The 16,228-nt window shown below is 46.0% G+C and overlaps 1 long non-coding RNA gene across 2 annotated transcripts in view; it reads right to left on the bottom strand.

Moving 5' to 3' along the window:
• The window catches only part of LOC137631014 (uncharacterized), an 84,257-nt gene that overhangs the window by 5,955 nt on the left and 62,074 nt on the right, over positions 1–16,228 (bottom strand). For both annotated transcript variants that reach the window (XR_011041841.1, XR_011041840.1), the window contains exon 2: positions 10,893–10,990. This is a non-coding gene — a long non-coding RNA (uncharacterized lncRNA). The remainder of the gene's footprint in view (positions 1–10,892; positions 10,991–16,228) is intronic.

Raw genomic sequence — 16,228 nt, 5'->3', positions numbered from 1 at the left:
CCATAGAATAACCAAGAACCTGATATGGAGGGACCATAGAAGAAAAACTAAGAACCTAGTATGACCATAGAGAAACCAAGAACCTGTTATGGAGGGACCATACAGAAATCACAAACCTTCGGTGGAGGGACCATAGAGAAACCAAGAACCTAATATGACCAAAGAGAAACCACAAACCTGCTATGGAGGGACCATAGAGAAACCACAAACCTGCTATGGAGGGACCACAGAGAAACCAAGATTCTAGTATGACCATAGAGAAACCACGAACCTGCTATGGAGAGACCATACAGATATCAAGAATCTAGTATGATCATAGACAAACCACCAACCTGGTATGGAGGCACCATAGAGAAACCACGAACCTGCTATGGAGGGACCATAGATATCCAAGAACATGGTATGACCATAGGGGAAACCACGAACCTACTTTGGAGGGACCATAGAAAAACCAAGACCCTAGTATGACCATAGAGAAACCACGAACCTGCTATAGAGGGACCATAGAAAACCCAAGAATAGTATGACCATAGAGAAACCACAAACCTGCTATGGAGGGACCAAAGAAAAACTACGAACCTGCTATGAAGGGACAATAGAAAAACCACAAACCTGCCATGGTGGGATCATAGAAAACCCAAGAATAGTATGACCATAGAGAAACCACGAACCTGCTATGGAGGGACCATAGATATCCAAGAACATGGTATGACCATAGGGGAAACCACGAACCTACTTTGGAGGGACCATAGAAAAACCAAGACCCTAGTATGACCATAGAGAAACCACGAACCTGCTATAGAGGGACCATAGAAAACCCAAGAATAGTATGACCATAGAGAAACCACGAACCTGCTATGGAGGGACCATAGAAATCCAAGACCATGGTATGACCATAGGGGAAACCACGAACCTACTTTGGAGGGACCATAGAAAAACCAAGACTCTAGTAAGACCATAGAGAAATCACGAACCTGCTATGGAGGGACCATAGAGGAACCAAGATTCTGGTATGACCATAGAGAAACCACGAACCTGCTATGGAGGGACCATAGAGAAACCTCAAACCTTCTATGACAGGGACAATAGAAAAACCACAAACCTGCCATGGTGGGATCATAGAAAAACCAAGAATCTAGTATGACCATAGAGAAACAACCAACCTGCTATGGCAAGACCATAGAGAGAAACCACCAACCAGCTATGGAGGGACCATACAGAAACAACAAACCTTCGGTGGAGGGACCATAGAGAAACCAAGAACCTAGTATGACCAGAGAGAAACCACGAACCAGCTATGGAGGACCATAGAATAACCAAGAACCTGATATGGAGGGACCATAGAAGAAAAACTAAGAACCTAGTATGACCATAGAGAAACCACGAACCTGCTATGGAGAGACCATACAGATATCAAGAATCTAGTATGATCATAGACAAACCACCAACCTGGTATGGAGGAACCATAGAGAAACCACGAACCTGCTATGGAGGGACCATAGATATCCAAGAACATGGTATGACCATAGGGGAAACCACGAACCTACTTTGGAGGGACCATAGAAAAACCAAGACCCTAGTATGACCATAGAGAAACCACAAACCTGCTATGGAGGGACCAAAGAAAAACCACAAACCTGCTATGAAGGGACAATAGAAAAACCACAAACCTGCCATGGTGGGATCATAGAAAAACCAAGAATCTAGTATGACCATAGAGAAACAACCAACCTGCTATGGCAAGACCATAGAGAGAAACCACCAACCAGCTATGGAGGGACCATACAGAAATAACAAACCTTTGGTGGAGGGACCATAGAGAAACCAAGAACCTAGTATGACCAGAGAGAAACCACGAACCAGCTATGGAGGACCATAGAATAACCAAGAACCTGATATGGAGGGACCATAGAAGAAAAACTAAGAACCTAGTATGACAATAGAGAAACCAAGAACCTGTTATGCAGGGACCATACAGAAATCACAAACCTTCGGTGGAGGGACCATAGAGAAACCAAGAACCTAATATGACCATAGAGAAACCACGAACCTGCTATGGAGGGACCATAGAGGAATCACGAACCTGCTATGGAGGGACCATAGAGGAATCACGAACCTGCTATGTGTGGCCCACAGAGATACCACGAACCTGCTATGGAGGGACTAAAGAGAAACCAAGTACCTAATATGACCATAGAAAAATCACGAACCTGCTTTGGAGGGACCATAGAAAAACCAAGAACATAGTATGACCATATAATAACCATGAACCTGCTTTGGAGGGACCATAGAAAAACCAAGAACATAGTATGACCATAGAAAAACCACGAACCTGCTTTGGAGGGACCATAGAAAAACCAAGAACATAGTATGACCATAGAAAAACCATGAACCTGCTTATGTGTGGACCAAAGAGAAACCACGAACCTGCTATGGGGGGACCATAAAAAAACAGAGATCCTGCTATGGAGGGACCATAGGTAACTCACGAACTTGCTATGGAGGGACCATAGAAAAACCAAAGAACCTAGTATGACCATAAAAAACCATGAACCTACTATGTGTGGACCATAGAGAAACCATGAACCTGCTATGGGGGACCATGAAAAACCGAGAACCTGCTATGGAGGGATCATAGAAAAACCGAGAAACTGCTATGGAGGTATCATAGAGAAACCACAAACCTGCTATGGAGGCACCAGAGAAAAACCAAGAACCTGCTATGGCGGGTCCATAGAGAAACCACGAACCTGGTATGGAGGTACCATAGAGAAACCACGAACCGGCTATGGAGGCACCAGAGAAAAAGCACGAACCTGCTATGGAGGGACCATAGAGAACCCACGAACCTACTATGGAGGTACCATAGAGAAACCACGAACCGGCTATGGAGGCACCAGAGAAAAAATAAGAACCTGCTATGGAGGTACCATAGAGAAACCACGAACCGTCTATGGAGGCACCAGAGAAAAAACAAGTACCTGCTATGGAGGGACCATAGAATAACCACGAACCTGCTATGGAGGTACTATAGAGAAACCACGAACCGTCTATGGAGGCACCAGAGAAAAAACAAGAACCTGCTATGGAGGGACCATAGAGAAACCACGAACCTGCTATGGAGGTACCATAGAGAAACCACGAACCGGCTATGGAGGCACCAGAGAAAAAACAAGAACCAGCTATGGAGGTACCATAGAGAAACCATGAACCTGCTATGGAGGGACCATCAAAAAAAACAAGAACCTAGTATGACCATAGAGAAACCACGAACCTGCTATGGAGGGACCATAGAAATCCAAGAACATGGTATGCCCATAGGGGAAACCACGAACCTACTTTGGAGCGACCATAGAAAAACCAAGACCCTAGTATGACCACAGAGAAACCACGAACCTGCTATGGAGGGACCATAGAAAACCCAAGAATAGTATGACCATAGAGAAACCACAAACCTGCTATGGAGGGACCAAAGAAAAACTACGAACCTGCTATGAAGGGACAATAGAAAAACCACAAACCTGCCATGGTGGGATCATAGAAAAACCAAGAATCTAGTATGACCATAGAGAAACAACCAACCTGCTATGGCAAGACCATAGAGAGAAACCACCAACCAGCTATGGAGGGACCACACAGAAACCACGAACCTGCTATGGAGGTACCATAGAGAAACCACAAACCGGCTATGGAGGTACCATAGAGAAACCACAAACCGGCTATGGAGGGACCATAAAAAAAAAACAAGAACCTAGTATGACCATAGAGAAACCACGAACCTGCTATGGAGGGACCATAGAAATCCAAGAACATGGTATGACCATAGGGGAAACCACGAACCTACTTTGGAGGGACCATAGAAAAACCAAGACCCTAGTATGACCACAGAGAAACCACGAACCTGCTATGGAGGGACCATAGAAAACCCAAGAATAGTATGACCATAGAGAAACCACAAACCTGCTATGGAGGGACCAAAGAAAAACTACGAACCTGCTATGAAGGGACAATAGAAAAACCACAAACCTGCCATGGTGGGATCATAGAAAAACCAAGAATCTAGTATGACCATAGAGAAACAACCAACCTGCTATGGCAAGACCATAGAGAGAAACCACCAACCAGCTATGGAGGGACCATACAGAAACAACAAACCTTTGGCGGAGGGACCATAGTGAAACCAAGAACCTAGTATGACCAGAGAGAAACCACGAACCAGCTATGGAGGACCATAGAATAACCAAGAACCTGATATGGAGGGACCATAGAAGAAAAACTAAGAACCTAGTATGACCATAGAGAAACCAAGAACCTGTTATGGAGGGACCATACAGAAATCACAAACCTTCGGTGGAGGGACCATAGAGAAACCAAGAACCTAATATGACCATAGAGAAACCACGAACCTGCTATGGAGGGACCATAGAGGAATCACGAACCTGCTATGAAGGGACCATAGAGGAATCACGAACCTGCTATGAAGGGACCATAGAGGAATCACGAACCTGCTATGGAGGGACCATAGAAGAATCACGAACCTGCTATGGAGAGAGCATAGATATACCACAAACCTGCTATGAAGGAATCATAGAAAAACCAAGAACCTAGTATGACCATAGAAAAACCAAGAATTTAGTATGACCATAGAGAAACCACTAACCTGATATGGACGGATCATAGAAAAACACGAACCTGCTACGGAAGGATCATAGAAAAACCAAGAATCTAGCATGGAGGGACAATAGAAAAATCAAGAACTTGCTATGGAGGGACCATAGAAAAATCAAGAACTTGCTATGAAGGGACCATACAAAAACCACTAACCTGCTATGGAGGAACCATAGAACAATCAAGAACCTGATATGGAGGGACCATAGAAGAAAAAATAAGAACCTAGTAAGACCATAGAGAAACCAAGAACCTAATATGACCATAGAGAAACCACGAACCTGCTATGGAGGGACCATCGAAAAACCAAAAACCCGCTCTGGAGGGACCATAGAAAAATCCAGAACCTGATATGGAGGGACCATAGAATAAAAACTAAGAACCTAGTATGATCATAGAGAAACCAAAAACCTAATATGACCATAGAGAAACAATGAACCTGCAATGGAGGGACCATAAAAAAATCCAGAACCTGATATGGAGGGACCATAGAAGAAAACCTAAGAACCTAGTATGACCATAGAGAAACCAAGAACCTGCTATGGAGGGACTATAGAAAAACCAAAAACCTGCTATGGAGGGACCATAGAAAAACCAAGAATCTACTATGAAGGGACCATAGAAAAACCAAGAACCTGATATGGAGGGACCATAGAAAAATGAAGAACCTGATATGGAGGGACCATAGAAAAACCAAGAACCTGATATGGAGGGACCATAGAAAAACCAAGAACCAGATATGAAGGGACCATAGAAAAACAAAGAACCTGATATGGAGGGACCATAGAAAACCCAAGAACCTAATATGGAGGGTCCATAGAAAAACGAAAAACCTGATATCGAGGGACCATAGAAAAACGAAGAATCTGATATGGAGGGACCATAGAAAAACGAACCTGATATGGAGGGACCATAGAAAAACGAAGAACATGATATGGAGGGACCAGAGAAGAAAAACTAAAAACCTAGTATGACCATATAGAAACCAAGAACCTAATATGACAATAGAAAAACCACGAACCTGATATGGAGGGACCATAGAAAAATGAAGAACCTGATATGGAGGGACCATAAAAAAACCAAAACCTGCTATGGAGGGACCATAGAAAAACCAAGAACCTAGTATAACCATAGAGAAACCAAGAACCTAGTATGATCATAGAGAAACCACGAACCTGCTGTGGAGGGACCATGGAAAAACCAAAAACCTGCCATGGAGGGACCATAGAAAAAAAAAACTAAAAACCTAGTATGACCAAAGAAAAACCAAGATCCTGTTATGGAGGGCCTATAGAAAAACCAAGGACCCAGTATGACCATAGAGAAATCAAGAACCTGCTATGGAGGGACCATAGAAAAACCAAAAACCTAGTATAACCATAGAGAAACCAAGAACCTAGTATGATCATAGAGAACCCACGAACCTGCTGTGGAGGGACCACAGAAAAACCAAAAACCTGCTATGGAGGGACCATAGAAAAAGAAAACTAAGAACCTAGTATGACCAAAGAAAAACCAAGATCCTGTTATGGAGGGCCTATAGAAAAACCAAGGACCCAGTATGACCATAGAGAAATCAAGAACCTGCTATGGAGGAACCATAGAAAAACCACGAACCTAGTATGACCATAGAAAAACCACGAAATTGCTATGGGTGGACTATAGAAAAACCAAGAACCTAGTATGAACATAGAAAAGCCACAAACCTGCTATGAAGGGACCAATGAGAAACCAAGAAAATAGTATGACCATAGAAAAACCACGGACCTGCTATGGAGGGACCATAGAGAAACCACGAACCTGCTATGGAGGGACCAAAGAGAAACCAAGAACCTAGTATGACCATAGAAAAACCACGAACCTGTTATGGAGGGACCAAAGAGAAACCAAGAACCTAGCATGACTATAGAAAAACCATGAACCTGCTATGTGTGGCCCACAGAGATACCACAAACCTGCTGTGGAGGGACTAAAGAGAAACCAAGTACCTAATATGACCATAAAAAAACCACGAACCTGCTTTGGAGGGACCATAGAAAAACCAAGAACATAGTATGACCATATAATAACCATGAACCTGCTTTGGAGGGACCATAGAAAAACCAAGAACATAGTATGACCATGGAAAAACCACGAACCTGCTTTGGAGGGACCATAGAAAAACCAATAACATAGTATGACCATAGAAAAACAACGAACCTGCTTTGGAGGGACCATAGAAAAACCAAGAACATAGTATGACCATAGAAAAACCATGAACCTGCTTATGTGTGGACCAAAGAGAAACCACGAACGTGCTATGGGGGAACCATAGAAAAACAGAGATCCTGCTATGGAGGGACCATAGGTAACTCACGAACTTGCTATGGAGGGACCATAGAAAAACCAAAGAACCTAGTATGACCATAAAAAACCATGAACCTACTATGAGTGGACCATAGAGAAACCATGAACCCTGCTATGGGGGGACCATAAAAAACCGAGAACCTGCTATGGAGGGACCATAGAAAAACCGAGAAACTGCTATGGGGGTATCATAGAGAAACCACAAACCTGCTATGGAGGCACCAGAGAAAAACCAAGAACCTGCTATGGCAGGTCCATAGAGAAACCACGAACCTGGTATGGAGGTACCATAGAGAAACCACGAACCGGCTATGGAGGCCCCAGAGAACAACCACGAACCTGCTATGGAGGGACCATAGAGAAACCACGAACCTGCTATGGAGGTACCATAGAGAAACCACGAACCGGCTATGGAGGCACCAGAGAAAAAACAAAACCTGCTATGGAGGGACCATAGAGAAACCACGAACCGTCTATGGAGGCACCAGAGAAAAAACAAGTACCTGCTATGGAGGGACCATAGAGAAACCACGAACCTGCTATGGAGGTACCATAGAGAAACCATGAACCGTCTATGGAGGCACCAGAGAAAAAACAAGAACCTGCTATGGAGGGACCATAGAGAAACCACGAACCTGCTATGGAGGTACCATAGAGAAACCACGAACCGGCTATGGAGGCACCAGAGAAAAAACAAGAACCAGCTATGGAGGTACCATAGAGAAACCACGAACCTGCTATGGAGGTACCATAGAGAAACCACGAACCGGCTATGGAGGCACCAGAGAAAAAACAAGAACCTGCTATGGAGGTACCATAGAGAAACCACGAACCGGCTATGGAGGCACCAGAGAAAAAACAAGTACCTGCTATGGAGGGACCATAGAGAAACCACGAACCTGCTATGGAGGTACTATAGAGAAACCACGAACCAGCTATGGACGCACCAGAGAAAAAACAAGAACCTGCTATGGAGGAACCATAGAGAAACCACGAACCGGCTATGGAGGCACCAGAGAAAAAACAAGAACCTGCTATGGAGGGACCAGAGAAAAACCACGAACCGTCTATGGAGGCAACCAGAGAAAAAACAAGTACCTGCTATGGAGGGACCATAGAGAAACCACGAACCTGCTATGGAGGTACTATAGAGAAACCACGAACCAGCTATGGACGCACCAGAGAAAAAACAAGTACCTGCTATGGAGGTACCATAGAGAAACCACGAACCTGGTATGGAGGTACCATAGAGAAACCACGAACCGTCCATGGAAGCACCAGAGAAAAAAAAGAACCTGCTATGGAGGGACCATAGAGAAACCAGGAACCTGCTATGGAGGTACCATAGAGAAACCACGAACCGGCTATGGAGGCACCAGAGAAAGAACAAGAACCTGCTATGGAGGGACCATAGAGAAACCACGAACCTGCTATGGAGGGACCACAGAGAAACCACGAACCTGCTATGGAGGCACCAGAGAAAAACCACGAACCTGCTATGGAGGTACCATAGAGAAACCACGAACCGGCTATGGAGGCACCATAGAAAAACCAAACACCTGCTATGGAGGGACCATAGAGAAACCATGAACCGGCTATAGAAACACCTGAGAAAAACCAAGAACCTGCTATGGGGGGACCATAGAGAAAAATCACGAACCTGCTATGGAGGGACCATAGAAAAACCACATAAATGCTATGAAGGCACCAGAGAAAAACCAAACACCTGCTATGGAGGGTCCATAGAGAAACCATGAACCGGGTATGGAAGCACAGGAGAAAAACCAAGAACCTGCTATGGGGGGACCATAGAAAAATCACGAATCTGGTACGGAGGGACCATAGAAAAACCAAAAACCTAGTATGATAGTAGAAAAACCACGAACCTGCTATGGAGGGAATATAGAAAAACCAAGAACCTAGTATGACAATAGAGAAACCATGAACCTGCTACGGAGGGACCATAGAAAACCAAGAAACTAGTATGGAGACCATAGAAAAATCAAGAACCTGCTATGGAGGGACCATACAGGAACCACTAACCTGCTATGGAGTGACCACAGAGAAACCACGAACCAACTATGGAGGTATCATAGAAAAACCACGAACCTGTTATGGAGGGACCATAGAAAAAACAAGACCCAGTTATGGAAGCACCAAAGAGAAACCAAGGACCTCCTATGGATGGACCATAAGGAAACCCCGAATCTGCTATGGAGGAACCATGGAAACACCAAGAACCTACTATGGAAGGACCATAGAAAAACAAAGAACCTAGTATGACCATATAAAAACCAAGACCCTAGTATGGAGGGACCATAGAAAAACAAAGAACCTAGTATGGAGGGACCATAGAAAAACAAAGAACCTAGTATGGAGGGACCATAGAAAAACAAAGAACCTAGTATGACCATAAAGAAACCACGAACCTGTGATGGAGGGACCATAGAAAAACCAAGAAGCTAGTATGGAAGGACTATAGAAAAACCAACCCAAGAACCTAGTATGGAGGGACCATAAAAAAACCACGAACCTGTTATGGAGGGACTAAAGAAAAACCACGAACCTGCTACGAAGGGATCATAGAAAAACCCAGAACCTAGTATGACCATAGAGAAACCACGAACCTGTTATGGAGGGACCATAGAAAACTAAGAACCTAGTATGGCCATAGAGAAACCACGAACCTGCTATATTGGGACCATAGAAAACCCAAGAACCTAGTATGACCATAGAGAAACCACGAACCTGCTAAGGAAGGACTATAGAAAAACCAAGAACCTAGTATGCAGGGACCATAGAAAAATCAAGAACCTGCTATGGAAGGACCATACAGAAACCGCTAACCTGCTATGGAGGGACCACAGAAACCACGAACCTGCTATAGAGGGGCCATAGAAAAACAAACAACCTGGTATGGAGTAGATAAAAAATATTGTACCTTTATGTAGCAATAATTAAAAGGGTAAGCAATATAAAAAAATGCCTGAAAAACGAAAGATGGTTGTGTTTTCAGTATATTGACCAAAAGAGGTAAAGTACGAACTTTAGAGAAAGGTTATCATACACAGTGAAAGAGAAGCCACAATCTAAGGACATACCAGTCCGAAGAAATATACTATATGACCAAGAAGGATATAAAGTTTTATTTTAGTATTCTAACACTGAAGATACAGCATGGTAGATATAAACCAGTAAATGGGTAGCATTTTACAATGAGTCCAAAAAGAAGTGCTAATGAAAAGATTGTCCAAATAATAAGAAATTAGAAACAAGAAACTGGAAATTAGGGTTAAGAAATTTTGCCAGAGATGCCAAAAGAGAGAGAGAGAGAGAGAGAGAGAGAGAGAGAGAGAGAGAGAGAGAGAGAGAGAGAGAGAGAGAGAGAGACGACAAGGGGAGACCGATGTAGGTGGCCACTGGCTATGTGTATGATGCGTGAAACATCAGGATGAACTCTCTTAGCATTTAGATACTCACTGCTGAGGGATATTTAACATATTTATTACCCTGTGGATACGCTGGACAGTGAGTTAGGTATTGAGACAGTAGTAAGAAGTAACAAAAGCTTGGATGAAGTTGAAGTAGAATTCTTCACTAATAAATGAAAATATTCTTTTAGCAGAAAGAGCACATAATTACAACACAAGTATAAAGAATGTGATTGATCTTTGGAGCAGCTATATGGACACTGGGCAAAATAATGTAGCCTAATTTATCTATGGGGAAGATATATGGACACTAGACAAAAGAAACTGATGACATTTTAGAAAGATGTAGCAATAAAATGCTAAGATTTAGGTCTAATGTATGGATAACGAAATCGCCAAGGGATGAAATTCACAAAACTGCATAAGCAAATCCAGTTAACGATTTACCTGTAATCACTGACGAATATTGGAACTTTATCTTCGAAAACTGGGATCAAGGGATGGGAACTTGCACCACAAGGGGTCTGTGATGCTTCTCAGCTCATCTGAAAAAATAATTAGATTTAGCATCCTCATAAAAACTTGCAATTATACTCGAATTAAGTAATGCAATACACAATAATTTCAATTTGAGAGAGAGAGAGAGAGAGAGAGAGAGAGAGAGAGAGAGAGAGAGAGAGAGAGAGAGAGAGAGAGAGGCCTAGTCTTTATTCATATCTGGGACTTGGTCAGTTTCATCACTAAGCTGAACAGTGCGGATTGGTGATGGTGGGAGACATTTGTCTGATCGCTCACAACAAACAAAGTTAGTATGGGTGTCTCTAACTTGTAAAGCTTTGCTGATCATGGTGATACGCAAACTCTTTCATCACGCTAAGGTGGCCCTTCTCAGAAAGATATATATATATATATATATATATATATATATATATATATATATATATATATATATATATATATATATATATAGTATTCAAAGTAATTAAGTAAATTAACAAGTACATAACTGAGTAATTAAGTAATAAACCTCTGGTGATAAATTCTTTTTTTTAACATATTAGAAAAGGCAACAACAAGGAAACCTCCTTTGATGTAACTGATCCTAATTGCCGGATTATTTACAAAAAAAAAAAAATATTTCTTTGGAATGATTCCTTTTCAAGCTAATTTTTCTACCTAAAATTCTCTTACACATCTTTATCTAAGGAAGAAAGTTCTTAAGGGTTTAAATTATTCCTTATTGCATATATAACTTGAAGCAATGTGCAATATTTAGGGTCAAAGGCCAAGTAGTGGGGCCAAGTCTAGAATCTTCTTCATCCGATATAAAATTAATTATTGTCTCCGAGAGAGTTGAGCTATGAAGCAAATGGCGGATGCTCTAATAAGTCAGAAAGAAATGGTTAAGAAATTGAACCAAATAACTCACTGAAGATATAGGAGGGGGAGGGGGGAAATATAGGAGGGGGAGGGGGAAGATGCGGTAGGGGAGGGGAGTTGGTATGGGAGGGGAGTTGGTAGGGGAGGGGAGGTGAAAGGGGAGGGGATGGGGTGAAAGAGGAGGGAGAGGGGAAGGGAGAGGGGAATGGAGAGGGGAGTGGAGGGGGAGTGGAGGGGAAGGGGGAGTGAAGGGGGGATGGGAGAGGGAGGAGAAGGAGAGGGGAGGGGGAGGAGAAGAAGAGGGAGGGGAAGGTTACGTGGAGCAAAGGTTGAGGTGGAGCAGAGGTTGAGGTGGAGTGGGAGGTTGAGGTGGAGAGAGAGGTGGAGCAGAGGGTGAGGTGAAGTGTTAGGCTGAAGAGGAGGTGAAGCAGAGGTTGAAGTGGAATAGGAGGTTGAGGGGGAGGTGGAGCAGAGGCTGAGGTTGAGGGGAGGGGGAGATTTAGATGGTGTAGAGGTTAAAGTTGAGGGCGAAGTTGAGGGGGAGGTGGAACAGAAGTTGGAGGGGAGGAAAGGTTAAGAGATCGATTGAGGGGGAGTGGGAGGTCAAGGTGGAGTCGGAGATCGAAGTGGAGTGAGAGGTCGAGGTGAAATGGGAGGTAGAGGTGGAGGGGGAGGTAGAGGTGGAGGGGGAGGTAGAGGTGGAGGGGGAGGTAGAGGTGGAGGGGGAGGTAGAGGTGGAGGTGAAATGGGAGATAGAGGTGGAGGAGAAGGAGAGGTTGAGGGAGATGGGGAAGTTGGGGGGAGAGGAAGGGGGAGATTGAGGGGGAGAGGAAGGGGGAGATTGAGGGGGAGAGGAAGGGGGAGATTGAGGGGGAGATTGAGGGGAAGGTTGAGGGGAAATGGAAGGTTGAGGGAGAGGGGAAAGTGGAGCAGAATTGAGCTGAAGCAGAGGTTGAGGTTGAAGGGAGGGGGAGGTTTAGATGGAGTAGAGGTTGAGAGGGAGGTTGAGGGAGATGTGGAGCAGAGGTTGAGGGAAAAGGGTGAGGTTAGGTTGAGGGGGAGGGTGAGATGGAGTAGAAGTTAATGGGGAGGTTGAAATGGAATAAACATTGGGGGGAGGTGGGGGGAGGTTGGGGGAGGTTGAGGGGGAGGCTAAAGGGAAGGTGGAACAGAGGTTGAGGTGGAGGGGATGTTGAAGGTGGAGGGGATGTTGAAGTTGAGGTTGAGTGGAGTGGGAGGTTGAGGGGGAGTGGGAGGTGGAGCAACGGTTAAGGTGGAATGGGAGATTGAGGTGGAGTGGAAGGTTGAAGGGGAGGTTGGAGGGGAGTGAGAAGTTGAGGGGGAAGTTGAAGGGGAGTGGGAGGTTGGAGGGGAGTGGGAGGTTGGAGGGGATTGAGAGGTTGAGGGGGAGGTTAAAGGGGAGGGGGAGGTTGCAGGGGAGGGGGAGGTTGAGGTAGAGCGTAAGTTGAGGTTGAGGGGAGGGGAAGGTTTAGCTGGAGTAGAGATTGAGGTTGAGAGGGAGGTAGAGAGGATGGTTGAGGGGGATGTGGAGTATAGGTTGAGGGAGACTGGGAGGCGGAGCAGAGTTTGAGGGAGAAGGGAAGTGGAACAGAGGTTGAGGTGGAGCAGAGGTTGAGGTTGAGGGGAGAGAGAGGTTTAGATGGAGTCGAGGTTTAGGGCGAGGTTGAGAGGATGGTTGAGGGGAAGGTGGAGTTGAGGTTGAGGGGAAGGTGGAGTAGAGGTTGAGGTCGAGGGGGAGGGAAAGGTTGAGAGAAAGGGGAAGGTTGAGGGAAAGGGGAAGGTTAAAGAAAAGGGGAAAGTGGAGCAGAGGTTGAGGTTAAGCAGGGATTGAGGTTGAGGGGAGGGGGAGGTTTAGATGGAGTAAAGGTTGAGGTTGAGAGGGAGGTTGAGAGGGAGGTTGAGGTTGAGTGGGAGGTTAAGAGAGAGGTATAGGGAAACGTGACGCAGAGGTTGAGGTAGAGCAGAGCTTGAGGTAGAGCAGAGATTGAGGTAGACCAGAGGTTGAGGTGGAGCAGAGGTTGAGGTGAAGCAGAGGTTGCGGTGGAACGGGATGTTGAGGGGAGAGGTGGAGGTTGAGGGGAGTTTGAAGAGGAAAAAAAGTTGAAGTTGAGAGAGAGGTTTATTGGGAAGTTCAGGTTGAGGTGGAGTGGGAGGTTGAGGTTGAAGGGGAGGTGGAGCAAAGGTTGAAGGGGAGTGGGAGGTTGAGGGGGAGGTTGAAGGGAAGTGAGAGGTTGAGGGAGAGGTTGAGGTTGAGGTGGAGCATAGTTAAGGTGGATTGTAGGTTGGGGTTGAGGGGAGGGGGAGGTTTAGTTGGAGTAGAGGTTGAGGTTGAGAGGGAGGTAGAGAGCATGGTTGAGGGGAATGTAGAGCATAGGTTGAGGGGGACGGCAAGGCGGAGCAGAGTTTGAGGTTGATGGGGAGGGGAAGGTTGAGGGAAAAGGGAAGTGGAACAGAGGGAGGAGGGGAGGGGGAGGGGGAGGTTGAGATGGAGTAAAAGTTGATGATGAGGTTAGGATGGAGTAGAAGTTGAGTAGGTTGAAGGGGTAGTGGAGCTTAGGTTGAGGTGGAGCTGAGGTTGAGGTGGAGCAAAGGTTGAGGAGAGAGGGTGGGGGGAGGTTGAGATGGAGTAGAAGTTGAGGAGGTTGAAGGGGTAGTGGAGCTTAGGTTGAAAGGGTCGTGGAGCTTAGGTTGAGGTGGAGCTGAGGTTGAGGAGAAAGGGTGAGGGGGAGGTTGAGATGGAGTAGAAGTTGAGGAGGTTGAAGGGGTAGTGGAGCTTAGGTTGAGGTGGAGCTGAGGTTGAGGTGGAGCAGAGGTTGAGGGAAGAGGGTGAGGGGGAGGTTGAGATGGAGTAGAAGTTGAGAAGGTTGAAGGGGTAGTGGAGCTTAGGTTCAAGGGGTAGTGGAGCTTAGGTTGAGGTGGAGCTGAGTTGAGGGGAAAGGGTGAGGGGGAGGTTGAGATGGAGTAGAAGTTGAGGAGGTTGAAGGGGTAGTGGAGCTTAGGTTGAGGTGGAGCAGAGGTTGAGGGAAGAGGGTGAGGGGGAGGGGGAGGTTGAGATGGAGTAGAAGTTGAGGAGGTTGAAGGGGTAGTGGAGCTTAGGTTGAAGGGGTGTGGAGCTTAGGTTGAGGTGGAACTGAGGTTGAGGGGAGAGGGTGAGGGGAGGTTGAGATGGAGTAGAAGTTGAGGAGGTTGAAGGGGTAGTGGAGCTTAGGTTGAGGTGGAGCAGAGGTTGAGGTGGAGCGAGGTTGAGGGGAGAGGGTGAGGGGGAGGTTGAGATGGAGTAGAAGTTGAGGAGGTTGGAGGGGTAGTGGAGCTTAGGTTGAAGGGGTAGTGGAGCTTAGGTTGAAGGGGTAGTGGAGCTTAGGTTGAGGTGGACTGAGGTTGAGGGGAAAGGGTGAGGGGGAGGTTGAGATGGAGTAGAAGTTGAGGAGGTTGAAGGGGTAGTGGAGCTTAGGTTGAAGGGGTAGTGGAGCTGAGGTTGAGGAGAAAGGTTGAGGGGAAAGGGTGAGGGGGAGGTTGAGATGGAGTAGAAGTTGAGGAGGTTGAGGGGTAGTGGAGCTTAGGTTGAAGGGGTAGTGGAGCTGAGGTTGAGGTGGAGCAGTGGTTAGGGGGAGGGTGAGGGGGAGGTTGAGATGGAGTAGAAGTTGAGGAGGTTGAAGGGGTAGTGGAGCTTAGGTTGTGTGGAGCAGGTGAAGTGGAGCAGAGGTTGAGGGGAGAGGGTGAGGAAAGGGTGAGGGGGAGGTTGAGATGGAGTAGAAGTTGAGGAGGTTGGAGGGGTAGTGGAGCTTAGGTTGAAGGGGTAGTGGAGCTTAGGTTGAAGGGGTAGTGGAGCTTAGGTTGAGGTGGAACTGAGGTTGAGGGGAGAGGGTGAGGGGGAGGTTGAGATGGAGTAGAAGTTGAGGAGGTTGAAGGGGTAGTGGAGCTTAGGTTGAAGGGGTAGTGGAGCTTAGGTTGAGGGGAAGGGTGAGGGGGAGGTTGAGATGGAGTAGAAGTTGAGGAGTTGAAGGGGTGGTGGAGCTTAGGTTGAAGGGGTAGTGGAGCTTAGGTTGAAGGGGTAGTGGAGCTTAGGTTGAAGGGGTAGTGGAGCTTAGGTTGAGGTGGAACTGAGGTTGAGGGGAAAGGGTGAGGGGAGGTTGAGATGGAGTAGAAGTTGAGGAGGTTGAAGGGGTAGTGGAGCTTAGGTTGAAGGGGTAGTGGAGCTTAGGTTGAAGGGGTAGTGGAGCTTAGGTTGAGGTGGAACTGAGGTTGAGGGGAAAGGGTGAGGGGGAGGTTGAGATGGAGTAGAAGTTGAGGAGGTTGAAGGGGTAGTGGAGCTTAGGTTGAGGTGGAGCTGAGGTTGAGGGGAAAGGGTGAGGGGGAGGTTGAGATGGAGTAGAAGTTGAGGA

Source organism: Palaemon carinicauda, chromosome 39 (assembly GCF_036898095.1).
Source record: "Palaemon carinicauda isolate YSFRI2023 chromosome 39, ASM3689809v2, whole genome shotgun sequence".
NCBI lineage: Eukaryota > Metazoa > Arthropoda > Malacostraca > Decapoda > Palaemonidae > Palaemon > Palaemon carinicauda.
This window is presented reverse-complemented; position numbering and strand designations above follow the sequence as displayed.